Consider the following 17,247-nt stretch of genomic DNA (forward strand, 5'->3'; position numbering starts at 1 on the left):
TAACTGCTGGTGTTACTGCAGTTCTGGGTGTGGTTTGTCCAAGTTGTGTTGCCGTACCTAACTGTCCAGGATGCGGACCCGCTCACTCATGTGCGCACATGTACAGAAAGGATCAGGCAGCAGGTACGGACCAGGTAGTGACAACAACCACCTTTGCCATTTTATTTATAGCCTAGGATTCCTTCAGTATTCAGGAGGTTTTTATCGGGAGCCGAATTATCTGCAGAGGTCTCTCCTCCAAAACAAACACACCCGCTAATTAAAACAGGTAATAAAGCAGTTTCATTTTAAAAATAAGTGTTTCTCCGACGTTCGTCAGTAGACACAGGAAGTGAGGAGGGGCTGTGAGCCTAGCCGCCGCTAACGTTAGCTCAGCTTGTTTAGGTGCTCGGCTTGTGTTTATGTTAGGATTCCTTCATTGTTCACAAGATTCACAAGGAAAAATGTTTTTCCATATGTTGTCATATATGAAGAGACCCAAAATGAACACTGTAGGCAGACTAATTGATTTCTATAGGCAACTTATTTAAACAGCACAAATTTTGTATGTGAATGATTCTGTCTCAGAGCAACCACATCTGCCATTTTATTGTTAGCTTAGGATTCCTTCAGTGTTCAGGAGGTTTTTACCGGGAGTCAAATTATCTGCTGAGGTGTCGTCCTCTTTCAAACAAATAGACATGATGATTTAAAAAAAAGAAAGGGTGAGGGGGGGTGATTTAATGTCAGCTGGTGCTTACGGAAAACTCTAGTAGAATGCAACAGAGCTTTTCGTTTTTAATGATCAATAGAGCTGCTGTTGTTTCACAGCTCTTGTAGTCAGTCTGGCAGTGTTTCTGAAAGCAATGTGTTTTGTTTTTTTCTCCCTGGCTGTCTGTTTGTCTACCAGCAGAATCAGGTGCTGCCCCATTTCTGTCTCCACACCTGCTAACCTGTGATTTATGAATTTCTGTTTATCTCTTTCTTTTCTCTGCTGGAGTTCTTTTAAGATCTTGATGACTACATATCCAGTCATTAACTTGTATTGTTTCTCTTCATTATACCCACACACAACATCAGGTAGCTATTTTTGGTGGTCAAGCATATTATTTTTCATTGTCTCTTTATATATTTATGAAATTTCATGTTTATACATGTTAATTTCACACTATTTCTCTTGCTCCTCATACTCTCCTCTTCCTCCTCCTTGTCTTCCTCCACCCAAATACTACTTTCTGTCTAACTACTTATAGGTTTAAAGGTTTATTCCAGACAGACAAACATGTTGTCCTCATCACCCCCACTCCTCTTCCTCTTCTCCTCCTCCTTTGCATCCTTCTCTTCCTACTCATACCCTCTTCTTCCTCCGTCTCCTCTTGTCTCTTCCTCCTCCTCCTCCTCCTCCTTGTCTTCCTCCACCCAAATACTGCTTTCTATCTAGCAACTTATAGCCTGACATATAAAAAACAGGTTTGCTGCTGCCTTAAATTCATTTCAAACAAAAAAAACGTGATAATATATTACGTGGAAAACTAAATAATTAATATAGTACATGTATGTATGATAAGACAGTAGGTTTAATGATTAACTTAATGCCTGTGTCTAACAGACTCATAGACTACAGAACAATTACACTACATAAAACACAATACAGATAATAAATATAACCAGCATAATAAATACAATGAAATATATTTGTCTCCTTTGTTCCATAGAGATTGTTTTTTGTGCCATAAAATTTTAACACAACAGTACACAATAACACAATAAGAAGCCAAGATAATAAATATAATCAGCATAATAAACACAATAAATAGTATGGTGAAGGATGGGCAGGAAAGATGAAAAAATATGCGCTCAAAGAAAAGAAAGAAGTAACAGTAATAAAACACTCATAAAACAAAAGCAAATTTGAATAAATATTACATTTTCAGAAAACAAAGGCAAACAAATCATATCTCCCTACTGACTTGTTGAATGTGGGTGATTGTCTTCCTTTGAACTTTTATTTAAGTCCCCATCAAATAGCTGCCATGCCACCTCATCAATTTCTAATATTACTCCACTTTCCAGGAGAACTTCATGGATTGTCTTGCTGCTGCTGGTGCTTGTGGTCATCTCTGTCACTCCCACAATTACTACACCGCCAGATGTGCCTTTTGGCCTCTGTTGAGAGAAAGTAAACACACCTTGTTACTTAACCAGTGGTGGATGAAGTACTGCCTAGTTTTAACTTTACTTTTACCTCTGTTCAAAATGTTTTGTTCTTTGTTTATGTACTTTTATATTTTGCTGTACTGGTACAATGTTAATAAAGGTAATGAAGTGGAATTACATATATTGCAACATAATCTTCAAGTTTTAAAATCTCGTGGACTCTTCCCTCTATATAGCAAATGCTTACATGTATTGGGAGTGTGGGGAGTGTTTCAGGGAATGCCTTCTGTCAGCAGGAATGATCCGCTGTACATCTTTGGTATCTAAGATGACTATGTCGCCATTTGACAGTGTTCTAATTCCTGTCACCTCAACCTGAAATGAAAATCAGTAATTCAAGTGACAACTGAGCTTCATATTTGGAAAAAAAAAACACACAGGCACTAATGGGCCATTCTGACCCTCATGCATTTCGAATGGTTCAAGCTAAATGTGACAGGGGCAGGACATTTTTTTAAAAATTGAGTCAGCAATCTCTCTGTGGTATAATGTAAATTGAAAATAATAAAAGGTTATTTGGATAGTGTGTTAAGATGTACGTAATGATTTTTAAAATACAGAGATTTGTTCTAATCTTGTAGTCATGTGTTCTCACACAAGCAAGCACCTAAGGCAGAAAACTGCTTGTAGCAGAGCTGTGACCGCAGAGTAGGGATATCCTGATTGTAGTCCGCAACAGAACTGTTCCCTTCAAGCAGAGCCTGAGCAAACTGAAACATAAACTGACATTTATGACATTATTTGTTGAATCTATAATTGCTGAATCTATTAGCATAATATTTTCCCATTAGTGGGAATCAAAATCTACGTTGGCATCTGAAGATCAAAAAATTATCTTTAAAATTACATGGAAACCTTAATGACAACAACAAAGAAGAAGGACGTAACTAATCAGTAGCACATGGATGTGCACAAGGGTGTCCATCCTACTGACATGGTGTACATCACACCATGTCCGTGTCAGGTTGCTTCATTTTTTGTGTAATATAGAAAAATTTTGACATTACTAATACGATTTTCTCCTAATATTTACAGTTCAAGCCCAGTATATTTAAATGGACTCTGTTCACATAATTAAATGTAAAAACCATGAGCAGTAACTTAATTTTGTTATACAGATGAAACATCATATAGTTGTGATATGGCCATAGAGGTAAACAGTTTTTCAAACCTGTCAAAATACTGTCCTGTTCAATGACCAATTAATGGTATAACTTCTACAGGCCATATGTTCACTGAAACTGTATTTTTGCTCTAGTCCCTGCTAAAAGAAGAGGTCTTAAAAGCTTCTCTTTACATTTAAAAAGCTCTCACTAACTTGGCAACAGGCTTCTTAACATATATAAAGGTTTGCAATGAACAGTTGAACAGTCTGGAAAAATGTTAAAAGCACCATATACATTGATCAACCCATAACAAATATCGTGAACATTTCTAACCCCTTCTTCAATTTTATTAACTGTGAATTCACCACTTCCAGTTCAAGATTTCTTTCTTCCTTTCTTCAGTCTCTCCCAATGATTCCATGGAAGTGAGCTGCCTTTTTCATATGTCACAGAACTACAAGAAAAGAATGGTTAGTAGTGCATAATTAATTATCATGCAGGGTGTCTACAGCTATCAGATAATTAAACTTGATGCTTTTTTGGACATTTTTAAGACAAATTTAATGATGACTTTTTGGACAAATCATCTTATTAAAATAGCAGGTAAGTATAAAGATAAGTACTTTACATTTGGTCAAGTGCAGAGGTCAGATTTAGGTATGGATATGGCTGACTTCAGAAACAATTACAAGTGCTGTGGTGGATAATACAAAATAAGGTTTTCACACAATTTTGCATAGGAAAGACTACTCACAAAAAGGGTCCAGTGTTTTCATTTTCTAGGATAGCATCAATCACTGTGAAGTTTCTGAATAGGTTCTTCTCCAATGACAAGAAAGTTCATGGGACCAAAACAGAGAAAATATTAGTTTAAGGCACATTGGGTGGACATAGCTGTTAAAATGATCTTAGGAAACACTGTAATAATTCATATGATTGATACAGTAGTCAGAGTGCAGGATTCATTCTATATCCATTCAATATGGATCATATTCCGTGTACTTCAACTAGCATCAATAAGTCTGATGGGCGAATCAATTGCTTATGACTGCTAGCATTTGTTCTGTTCAATTCCTGGGTGGTATGTTGATATGTTCGGAATAATAAAAATACCCAGACATAATCTTTGTCAGAGACTGGCTACACATTGTATATACATTGGGGTAGTCCTTAGAGGAGACAGAAAGAAAGATTTTCAATACCATAAAAACAAAATAAATAATTTTGACCACGACCATTAAGGTAACTTCATACCTTACAGTTCAGAGCCACCAGTCCATCAATAACCTTTTAAAAAGATCAGTGACATTAGTTGGAATTGGGGGAATTTCAGTTCATTATGAAATGTAATGTTGATAAATATGCTGAAAGTATATCTATACACAAACTTACCACATCTGGTATGGCCTGTGGCTCAAAGAGCGCCTTTAAATCTGAGAGGCCTGCTAGCGTGGTTAGCACGGTGCATCTACAATCTATGGTTAACAGTGATAATACTGATGCTAATGCTAATTTTCGCTAGCGAAAAACAGGCCTAAAACCATTAAAAAAAAAATGTACTCACCGGAAAAACTGACTCATTGATGGGTCTTTTATTACAACCAAACGCTGAATAAGACTGTTTTTAGGCAACCACAATGTTACAATTAACTTCAGTGAACTGAAAACACACTGTGAAATAGCAGCAGCTACGCCTATATGCAATGGGTATGTTACATAGGCAATGTCATCGCCGTGGTAACGACTTGTCAATCACAATGTAGCCATGCCCTAAAGCATACGCTGCCTTATCGCCAAATTTAAATTAAATGGGGCCATAATTTACAAAATGAAAATCATGCTGTATTGAAGAAGACTTGAAACTAGCGATTGAGACCATAAACTCATTAGGAAACAGTTTACTGAGGTAATAAATCAAGAGAGAAGTAGGGTCATTTTCTCATAGACTTCCATACAGTCAGACTTCTTTTTGCAGCCAGTGGAGTTGCCCCCTGCTGGCCATTAGAAAGAATGCAGGTTCTTAGCACTCCCGCACTGGCTTCATTTTTCAGCCCCGGAGGTTGCCGCTTGGTCTGCAAGACAATGCCCATACAATACCAGTCAAAAGTTTGGACACACCCACTCAATGAAGGGTTTTTCTTTATTTTTACTATTTTCTACATTTTAGAAAAATACTGAAGACATCACATCTATAAAATAACACGTGGAATCATGCAGTAAGCAAAAAAGCTTTAAACAAACCAAAATATCTTTCATATTTTAGTTTACTCAAAGTAGCCACTGTTTGCCTTGATGACAGTTTGCACATTATTAGCAATATTTCAACCAGCTTTATGAGGTCATCATCTAGAATGTGTTATTTTGTTTGTTTGTTTGTTTTTAATTAACAGTTGTGCCTTGTCAAAAGTTAATTGGTGAAATTTCTTGCCTTCTCAAGTCAGTCAGTTGTGTTGTGCTGAGGTAGTCTTGGTATACAGCAAATAACGTAATTCCACTACTGTAGTAATCCATATTATGGCCAGAACTGCTCAACTAAGTAAAGAAAAACAACAGTCCATCATTACTTTAAAGACCACCAAGATGGCAAAGCTGGTCAGCAAAAAAAGTGGGAAGATGCATGAGAAGAACAACTCAGTCAATCTTCACATCTCCTCCTCAGTTGATTAATGGACTTTGAATGGCTTTTAGTGCAAGTCATATGCAAAAGATGAGGACTCTTCTGTTCCCCACTATCTGAACGGAAATCGTTATTTAAAAATCTTTTATTTACATCTGTTGCTTATATCTATTCCAGATTTAGGAATACACTGAAAAAATGTCATCTTTTACACAGAGCTACAATTATTGGAATCATTAAAGGCTGATTTAGTTGAGGGTTTTTTGGACTGAACTGTCAAAAAATGTGGAATGAAAATGCAATTTAACGGTTAAATCTGTGCCTGCCCCAACTTGCTATAAATTACAAACACATCCAGCGTTAAAGTGGTAGTTTGGATTCTTACCCCTATAGTGGTATTTGATGGTCCATGCAAGTGTAATACATCCACCAAGTCTGGTCTATTAACTCCTTCCCTGTCGTGAGAACAGACCAAATGGACCAAACTGGGTGGATGTATTACACATCCAAATACCACTATATGAGTAAGAATCTGAACTATCACTTTAAAGTCAGCTGGTTATTGTTTTATGTGATTTTAATTGCAGCTTTACAAAGGGTAAGAAGTCATTGTCGTATTGTTGTTTAATGTGACATTTTGTTAATCAACATGACAATATATGATCAGTATAATTTAAGCATTGAGATGTAGCTTAAATATTCCATTAGTTTCAAATATACATGTTCATCTGTTCAAAGTAATGACATTTTTCTAGTTAATGTCACCTTCTTCCTGCGTAATAGATTTCTACCTCATGTCCTGATATCAGATTGGGCCTCTAAGCCTAGTATATGATTAGTTTTAGTAATGCTTGACTTTGTTGCAACTCTGACTAACTTGAATTCCACTGTCTGACAGATATATATATTCAAGTTAACATCATCTTTCCTGTTAATGTGAGTTTATTCTGAGTAGATCTCTATCTCAGGCTCTGATTTGAGGAGTTGTTCAGAAAAAAAGTCATTTCAGGTTCTGACAGCTATTTATTGTAAAACTGTATTGAGTTTTAATAAAAGTTTTGTTTTGTTGCAGCTCTGACTGGTTTTATAAAAATGTTATTGCTGTAATTTATATACAACAAAAGCCTGTAAAAGCTATCCTGTAATATACTAAAATTGTTTTTACTGTAATTAACAGCAATTTTACAATACTTTACTGTCAACTTTTTTGCCAGGTATTTACTGTAAATTCTAGAGACAATTCTTTACAGTGTGTATGTCTTTAAAAAGCTCAGCGGCAGCAGTGGAAGACCCCAAGTGGAAATAGAGTCAATTTACACTATTACATTTGATTCAGCATAGTGCAATCCTTCATAATTACCATAATTATCATAATCAGACCTGGATCCTGATAAAGATGGTGGAATCAGTCATTAATCAATCAGTCATTAAATCTGTGAGTAAAAGGTTTTTTTTTAGACGTATAATTTACAAATTAATCTTATCTCAACATCATTCAATGAATATATTTTAACCTGTTGTAGATGTAAATAGGCTGCTGTACATGTCATATATTCCAAAGAACATGCTTCTCAACTACATTTAGTCCAGTTTTAAAATCTTACATACCGTACGTACACATGCATAGAATGTATTCTGAGATGAGAGATCATGTCTAATATTTAGAAGGGCAGAAATCACTGATCAGCCACATATAAAAGTAATAATGTTAGCACACAGTCCACAGGGCCTAAAATCTCATATAAATCCCAGCGTGTCTGACAGCTGCTTCAGGCTCGGCAGGAGGATGGAGACAGGCAGAAACTCAGGGTTTGTTAAAGAAAATCTGCCGGTGAGCAGGTTAGGTTCACAGAGTAAGTAACTGATCCACAGTTCAAGTGATTTGGGGCTTCTGGAACAGAAAATTCAGTTTCCTTCAACTCAGGGTTAACAAGCTCACTAAACCTGCTTCCTGGAAGGGACTGCAGATGGTAGGTTCCAGTTACTCCTGCTGATATGCTGCTTTTTCATCAGTATCCTTACAGTACCACACAACAGCTACAGCCCTTTACATAAGGTGGTGGTACTGCATGTGGTGCCAGCAGTGGGATGTTTTGTCTTCATGGACACTGGAGATCAAGCAAGCAGGCCAGGGCCACACACTCATAATGACCCAAGAGTTCCTCCAGGGAGCCACCAGGCTACAGGTGCAGCAGCTGATGGAGGTCCCAGGAGCACTGCTAATGAAGCTGATAGAGAGGCATACACACAGGAGCACGATGAAGAAGTTGAACCAGGCACATTTTTTGCATAAACTCCTTTTTACAGTGCTTCAACATCCCTGTTTCTCTTCTAGTGCCAACAATGTATGGCTGTAGGGAGATCAGCACATTAGCAGAGCAGCAGCGTCAGTGCTCCATCTACACCACATCTATAGTCCATAATGTATCAGGAGTCTATTTGCACACATTAAAGACACAAGTAGATCTAATTTCTAAAAATTTGAGCTTTCTTCTGACTTCTGTTTTACTTTGGAAAATAGAAACGTGTTCCACTCATGCCTTCCTCTCAGCTCTGATTGATGATGCCTGACTGCACACATTTATTTTCAGCTAAGAGTACATTTACTGTCCATTATCTCTGAGGGTCAGACTGTGAATACAGTGTTCACAGAGGGAAGAGGCTTTGCACGAGATGTTTCACCATCTCATCAGCAGGTGGCAATAGATGCCCACTGATTTAATGTTGCATCTTCTCTTCACTGCCTGATGATTTACAGAACAGCTAGCTCCTTTTCAAATGTTAAGCACCTGCTGTTGTTTCTTTCCACATCCTTTTAAAATAAAAAAAAGGATTATTAATATAAATATCTTAAAATATTTGGAACTTAGACATATCTGCTTTTAAATGTCATAACTTACAGCTATGCAGCGTTTAGGGTTCATAGATGGTACAGTACTGAGCAGTATGTCTTTAGGAATAATAAAATAATAAAACTCAAATATAATGAAATTGTAAGACAATCCTATAAAACAAAGAATTTTCTTTTAACTTTTTCTATTTTCACTTATCTAGAAGGTCTTTGTTGCTCAGTTCAGAGCTGGCGTTCTTCTGGCTACTGAGGCTGGCAGATTAAAATTATTCAGGAGGAAAATAGATTGTGTGAGCTGTGTGATCTGGGTGACATGAAAACAGTCCTATTATTTTTCTGAATTGTACAGACCACGATGATTTAAAGGGTTACTTAATATTGTACTTTGCAAATTCACATAAGACAGATTTTAAAAAAGAAGGTCAAAATCTGTACAGCAGTGGTTGAGATATCCTGACTTGTCAGCCCTATTGTAGTAAAGGTTAAGCCCCAACAGCACCAGATCCTACATTCTTCATAGAGTCCGGCCTTGTAATATAGTGATATATTTTACTTACACAGAATGTTGAGAAATTAAACTTCCTATGACATGCACGAGAGATGTGCATTAGAGGAGACACATAACTGAGTTCTGTAGTATAATAATATTGTAAAACTGTTCTGCAGCATCTCTGTTGTCTCTGTTCTATACTAGTAACATTGAGGTTGGTGAGCAAAGAAGTTTTTTTTTTTCTTGATACAATCTCTTATCTGAAAGTACAAAGGTCCTTTTGTACAGTATATATCATATTTCTGTACTATCTGATTTCAAGGCCATAATTACACTTCTCAAAGAACTCCCCTTATACCTAGATGTGTTATAAGAGTTGCTGTTATCCTGGATCATAGATGGACTTTTTTATAGTATTTTTGTTTTTATTTCACAGCTTTAGAGATTTGTGGATGTTGTGGTTATATGTACAGCTTGAAATGAACACCTGCCCACACACCAAATGTTGGTAAAAATAAACTGTGGTGGGTAATATTGTAAAGTTACTGGCCTCATCACTAGCCAAGGCTAATGACTTTGATAAGGCTGATGATAAAAATGAAAGAGGGGAGAAGACGACATTTGACATTCAGTGCCAAATGGTGATCGGGTTGTGATTGGTTTGTATTTGAGCCATACAAATAACATAATGTACTGTCAGGATTGCATGACAAACCATTCTGTGGTTGGAGGCTGTCAAAGACATATATTCTGCTATATTTTTTATTTTTACTAATACTTGTGTTTATGTAGCCAGGTGAAAATTGGTGGAGAGTGTTTTTGGCTATATGCTGTTTCTTTTTGTTGAGGCAATGCTGTCACTTTAAGACCAGCTTAAGGGTAGATCTTGCAAGAGTACAGAGCTCTGTGGGACGTTAGGTACAAGGAAGCAGCAGTGCCAGGAAACTAATGCCTGCTGAAGTGTGTCTTTTTGCCTATGTGGAGGAAAAATATCCCTATAAACATTGTTCTAATACAAAAATGGTTACCAGCATCAGGAGAGGAGAGTATAATTAATCTGCCTAATTTAGCGGGGAGATAGAGTGCCATGTTGTGTTCCAGATGTGTGTTTGTGTGTCTTAGCGTGCGGGTTGCACACTGGAGTGCAACTGAGTTCATGTATATTTCCCAGTGAACTAATGTACTTTACTGAAAGGTAACTATACAAGTTGTGTGGTTGAACAAATGTATTTCTATTTTCTTTATCAAGAAACAGATGCACAATGTCTAGAGTTCATTAGATTGAGTTTTCTGTAGGAGATATTGAGTTAGAGTCTGTCTACTGTAATCGTTAATGTTATATTTTGTGTTCTTTATTGAGTGCAGTTGGGGAATAAAATATCCACTAAAAGAATTTTGCTGCGTGTCCGGTCCCATCATTTATAACCAGGCTACAATTAAACTGATTGAGTGGCTCTCAAGAAAAACATTTTGGCGGGTGGAAATTCTGATTGACTGGTAACTTTAGAATCTAGTAACCATATTGGCTGGTGATAAAAAAGAAGTTATTTTTAAGCCCTGGTTATATGATATGTGTCTTTATCAGTAGGCTACCAGGGTGCCCCTTGGATGGGCTAGTTAGTCTTTAGTTTCTGTCTTTTGATTATAATTAGAGACTGTCCACACACACACAAACATACAAAAGAAAAAAAAAGGTGCAGTTATAATAAAGTTAGTTAAAGCATCTAGCTTTCTCTAGATGAAAGGGCTCTATTACTTTTAATAGGACTAGTAAGGCAAATGGTAAAGGCTCATTTATACATTCCTTAAAATTTGTTTAAATCAAACTTGTTTTGCATTTACATTTTGTTAACTTGCAGTTACATTTCACATCAAGATGGCCTACTGTATAAATATAAAAATACATTTTCAAAAAAGCAGCTGTCCTGTTCTTTTCAATTTTCTTGGAGTCCTCCCTCCTTGTGATCTGTCAGGTAAAATAAAATACATGGGCTTTAGCAAGGCCTCAATGCGCAATATGTAATTTTCTGCTGTGAGGGATCCCTCAGTCAAAACAATAACACAATACGGAGTCTGATGATGTTGTGAAGTACTGTAGGATCATGGAAGTTGTTGTCCTCATTGTTAAAAAAAAACAGAAGCTGGTCTATTTTTAGGTTAGGATTCTTTCAGTGTTCATTGTTCAGGATGTTTTTAGCGTGAGCAGAATTATCTGCAGAAGTCTCCTCCTCTCCTAAACAAACAGACCCAGCTGATTAAAACTGGTAAGAACACCGAATAAAGAAGTTTTCACATTGTTGGAAACATTAGGGATAATGTAAGAACACAACAAAACAAAACATATAACATAGGTCTAGTTTCTTTGAGACATTACAATGCAGGAAAGTTACATATTGTACCTTTCAGTGACTTATCGTTAAAACAACACTCCACATCAATAAATCAGCCTGAAAAGCAACTCACAATAACAAAAAGCCCTATGTTTTTTTTTTTTGTTTACCAGAAAGAAGCAGAAAACCACTTGGACTTAAGTTGGCAAACCCCACAAATTCATGGCCTCATTACCTGTCCTGCCTACTCTTCATCTGACTGACAAGCACTTACACACAAACAAGCAGTGAGAGACAGTTTAGATTTCGCTTTCATGACGTAGGATCCACTCAGTTGGATGCAAGGCACCTTACATCAACAGGGCGAAAAGCAACTTGCTATGAAAAAACAAAACAAATACAAAAACAGCAAGAAAGTAGAGGCTGGCAATGTTTTAATGTCTGGCTATCCAGCCGACAGCTGGTGCTTATGCAAAACTCTGTGGCAGTAGGTGAGTACAATATTAAGGTACTTGTACTTTACATTAAGTACTGTTTTTCCATTGGATGCTACTTTATACCTTGTAGCCCACTAAATTACAGAGGGTTGAGACTTGTTGACAACATCCTTCCATGTCATGAACTAACTCTTGTTAGTTTGTTTGTGCTAAATGTAGTGCCTTTTTTCAGCTTTTTTATACTTGGCAAGTTTTGAGTATGTGATGATGGTCTTTTTAAAAGATGCAGTTCAGATGATGTAAATATAAGGTGACTTCCTTCTTAGGTGGAGGTGGGTAGGGGGGCGTGGCTACATAGATTAGTCACATAGCAGAAAAGCAAAAACTGGACATAGTTGCATGAGACCACTGTTCACTTCCCATTTCCAACTGCAAGTGTTATGTTTCTAGTTGGAAGTCATGACATTTTGAACCTTAAACTGTGATGTAGTGTTTACTTTTGCCATGACAACGAAGGTTGCTTAACTTAAGGAAGTACTAACCATGTTTCAAGTGATCATTTTAACCCAAACCATGATCTCTCTCTGACCCTAACCAAGCGGTTTTGTGCATAATCCTAACCAGACTTCAACCACATCATAAAACATAGTTATTTTTTAACAGTGATTTGTAATGGTTTTGGAAAGTGGTATATTACTGTTACACTCCTTTGGTCATTTTGAAAACGCCATCTGTCTTATGGAAGGCGCTGAAAACGCTCATATATATCATTTCAGAAGTCATTGGAAATAGACCTACTGTTGTTTCAGTATGAGGTTTAGTATTAGTTAACCTGTCCTTTTAACTTTATACACTAATAAGTGTAGAAGCTGTAACCCTAACAACTACATCATGAAATTTTCAGATGGTACTGCCATCTTAGGTTGAATAAAGAAGGAAAGCGACATTTCAGAGTATTATTTAGATAACCACCTGGTGTTGAATGTTAGAAAGACAGAGGAGATGGTGTTTGACCCGAGTGGGTGACCACAGGCCTGCGGTCACCCACATGATGAGACCATTTCACAGGTGTCATCGTACAAATACCTCAGTGTTTTTATTAATAGCTGGCTGACCTGGAGCATGCATGTTGATGGTCTCTGTAGCAGACTACAACAACATCTGCACCTCTTGCGAGTTCATGATGTTGATCAGAAGTTTACAGGAGTCATTAGGTGGTGTTTGAGAGCCTAATTAGATATGGCAACACAATTTCGTTGGGACTTAGTAAGGATGTGACAGCGAGATTTGATGAGAGGCTGTGGTTAAATGGCGACCGCCAGTGAACATGTGCCTCTGATCACTATAATGGCGTCGGACAAAGCTGAGCATCTCTGCTGCTTAGCAACAAGTATCTGACTACAGAATACCGTGTGTGAGCATCTAAATGTGTATGTGTACATGCAAGTGGATTAGTAGAGAGGACAGGGTGAAAACACCAAAGAACAAAACATCTCAGTGATCGTGAGGAGAAGTGGCGCTTACTTTTATTTACGCAGAGACGCGGTGTGCAAACATACTTAAATGTCGGCCACAGTCTGATTTCAGCAAATAAAACGCAACCCACAGTCTCACACATGATGGTGAGCTAACACAAAGCAGTCCAAGCAGTTGGACAAACACAATTCAGTTTAGCGTGATGAACACAACCAAAATAAGTGGAGTCGACTCAATTAAAGATGAGCAGGTCACAGAGGTTATCCTTCATCGTTCTTCTGCAGGAAAGGGTGACAGTGCTGGGTTGCACAGCAGTCTTCTTTGGATCCGCTAACGTGCTCGGTTGAACACAGAGAAATCCAGCGAGGCTGAGATTGTTGAGATGCAGTAGGGGCAAATAATATAGATATCACAATCAAAGTGAAAAACAAGTTGTTCTCTGGTTTTGGTATAATTTATATATATTTAATGCATTGTATATTTGTTTATCCTCTTAGCAAACAAGTCGAACACAGTAGTGCATACACAGCAGTATACAGTAGTAGATTTGGAGGTCTATCATGTTATGCCTACCTTGCATACATTTAATAATTGGGATTCAGGAGGGTGAGTGTGAGCAAGCATTCTCAATGTGACAATTTTGTTTCAGTTTTGTGACTGGTAGCCTGTATTCTTTTTTTTTTAAATTCAATTCTTACCTTGGTAACGAAGTAATATTTTTCACTGTGGTGTCCACATTAATATAGCCTGCATGAAAGATGCGCTATTTGGAGTCCATCTTCAGAACATTGTAGTTTCACCACAGCAGACCTACGTCAAATTACGTAGCCCAGTGTAAGTACAGTTGGATTCTCTCAGCACTGCGGTTGTCTTTTCTTAAGTCCTTATGAATTCTCCTTCACATCTTTCCTTGACCTTGTGACGTTTTCCATCAAGGTCAAGGGAACATGGTTAGAAAAAGACTATAGGAGGTACTTTTCGACCGCAGCCTTTGACTCTGCCGGATTTCACACCTCGGTGTGAGTTGAGTAGAGCATGATGGGAGTTGAAGTCCGTTTGGAGTCCTTTTGTTTGACTTGGTACCTTTCTTTGTTATTAGGACTGCATGCAGACCTGCCTTTGTCTCATGCACATGGCGTATGAGGCCCAGCAGTTTGGTTTGGTAACCTCTCTGTGCAATTGAAGTCCAAACCGTCCAAATGGAAGTCCGAATCATGCAGACTGTTTGAAAGAACTTTCTGCAAAACAACTACTTTTACTTTAGATACTTTACGTACATTTTGCTGATGATGCTTATGCACTTTTACTTTTAGGGTGCTGTAATGTTACTTCTTCCACCATTGGTAACTCTAAATATGTCTCATTTACATGCTGTGTGTTACATTCACCTGATTTTCTTCAGAGTTGGAAGGTGTGTGAACCAAAATGCTGCTGCATTTAGCCACAGGGGCTAAGGTAGTTTTGGATGGTCTGTAAATATCTCCAAACTGTAGGCTGGATGCTAGTGCAACAATAATACCACAATTTGTTTCTACACACATTAACTGATGATGATGTGATATGTGGGTGTGGAGGCTTTGCAGTTGTTTAAAGACACCTTTTAAGGAACTGGGATGAGTAATGTAAGTAATGTCATATGTACTGGCAATAACTGGCAAACTACCTATTTTGTTGTAGACATGAGGGCCCAAGAAATCTGTCAATATAAGCTATGTGAACTTTTTTTTGTATTATAATTTGAAGATAAATGTTCTGTTTTCTGGATCAGTTTATATTAATGTGTGGTGGCTGAGCATTATTGCATGACACAATAAAACAAGCTTCATCATCATCCAGTAAGACTGTTGAAATCAGCGTGTGCGCTTGAGAACCAGAGCAGACCTGCACATACGGTACATCTCATAGTTATTCAGTCTTTCTCTTATTATCTGCTGCTCTGCCAGCCTCTCACTTGTCTCTGCCTGCTATCTCCTCAGCTTGGCCACACGCAAGCTGCCCTCCACAGCTCTTTGCCCTCCAAAGCCCCACGGCAGCTGTGATACAGGAAGCCATGCATCAAGCAGTTCTGGAACAGCTCGGCCTGGAGATACGCAGCAGTGTTTTTCTGTTGGCTAGGCGCTGAGAGGCAGTGTGGCTCTCCCGCTGACTCCCCCCCCTCCCTGTGCGAGCGTGGGGCGATGGGCACAGTAGCAGTGTGCTGATGAGTCAGAGCGACCAAACAGCAGGCAGTGAGGCATGCTGCAGCACTGTCTGACACACAGCAGATGTACTTACTCTCTGTGGGCACAACACTCACATTCAATCTCAGGCTAAAGGCCAGTCATGTTTGGGTCTGAGAACAGCTCGCGATCTCTGCTGTGTTGAGCTCCATATTACATACATTATAGCATATGTACTGGATGGATGATATACTGTAGGCTATATATAATTTGGTTTCTATTCCAACATGGTGATGTGAGCATTCATAGCACATGTAGGAAATATGTGATGACACATGTAATGACTCTTAAAGAGACATCATTTTATCATTATCTCTGTATGACAGCCTCCTCTGTGTCTCTGATATGTCTCCAGAAGTGTGCTGACAGGCGGCAGGAAGTGAATGCAGAAAACGACAGTATTCTGGGTTTTAGTGAGGCCTTGTGCAGAAATACTCTAGTTGTAGATGAGACAACGATCTCACAAGTGTCACGAACTGGCTCAGAGTCAGTGACAAAGAAGAGAATCACACATGAGTAAAGCTTCTAAAAATTAGAGTTATTGTCAACCTAATATAAAATATAATATATAATAATGTTAGTCAGCTAAATCAGTCATGAATGCAATGTGTGGATGAGTGAAGTATTTGAACAAAACCAAAGTCCAACCCGTCTGGTGGAGGCCTGGAAGGAAGAGAGAAAGAGGTCAACAAGAAGACACCTAAATAGGCTGGAGGCCTAAACTACCCAAGTACAGGTAGTTCCCTGCTCCTCTCCATCCCCACCCACTGGCTCCTGAGCCAAGAAGCCAAAGCAACCTCTTAAGCAAAAGGCAGAGAGAGGGACATCACACAAGGTCTATTTAATGGCTATTCAGGATCTTTTAATCATACCACATGATGCAGATGGAGTTCACCCAGTTGTGGAATTGTAGATGTTCACATTTCTTTTCTTTTTTTTTTTTTAGCACTTTTTAAGGACTTCTTGTCCTTAATGGCTTAGAAGCTGAAGTTCATTCTTGACCACAGCAACTGACAACACAATCTCAAATAAAGGTCCATCTAATGAAGATCCTGTGATATGAGTGAAAAGCTCCAAAGCAGCGATTAAATGGACTTTGCTTTGAGATTGTTTTGTTTTGTTTGAAATTAATGTTTCAAATGAACCTCAGCTGTATATTCAGAGAAAGCAGAAGAAATGGAACAGAGCCTCATTTCATGCTTGTCATGTCATTATTTTTGGTTGAAAATTAAAATAAATGTAAAACAGAAGAACACCCAACACATTATCACTGTTTTGAAGATAATTCTGAAAAACTTAAGGGATGATTATGGTTTATTACAATGTGGACCTTATTCCTGAGGTTTTGACCAAAAACTAATATAAGCTGAAGCTTCATATTAGCTTCTGCTTCACTTAAATGCATTTTTACAGAGGACGGTGGATTTTTTCCCCTATTACATTAAATGGCTTTAGGAAAGGATCTCTTAGCAGCCAGTATGGACAGGAGGAAAGATTACAGCGACCAATAACTTTTCAACGTACA

The 17,247-nt window shown here is 38.0% G+C and overlaps 2 long non-coding RNA genes across 2 annotated transcripts; one reads left to right on the plus strand and one right to left on the minus strand.

Moving 5' to 3' along the window:
- Positions 1 to 1,562: 1,562 nt before the first annotated feature.
- Positions 1,563 to 12,062, plus strand: LOC122999995. Its single transcript, XR_006407867.1, has 3 exons — positions 1,563 to 2,092; positions 5,892 to 5,894; positions 12,051 to 12,062. It is a non-coding gene; the product is annotated as an uncharacterized LOC122999995 (long non-coding RNA).
- LOC122999994 lies at positions 2,798 to 4,814 on the minus strand. Its single transcript, XR_006407866.1, has 4 exons — positions 4,695 to 4,814; positions 4,557 to 4,589; positions 4,057 to 4,121; positions 2,798 to 3,756 (listed from the first exon to the last, which is right to left on the minus strand). It is a non-coding gene; the product is annotated as an uncharacterized LOC122999994 (long non-coding RNA).
- Positions 12,063 to 17,247: the final 5,185 nt, after the last annotated feature.

The sequence above is a fragment of the Thunnus albacares genome, chromosome 16 (genome assembly GCF_914725855.1).
Source record: "Thunnus albacares chromosome 16, fThuAlb1.1, whole genome shotgun sequence".
NCBI classification, from domain to species: Eukaryota; Metazoa; Chordata; class Actinopteri; order Scombriformes; family Scombridae; genus Thunnus; species Thunnus albacares.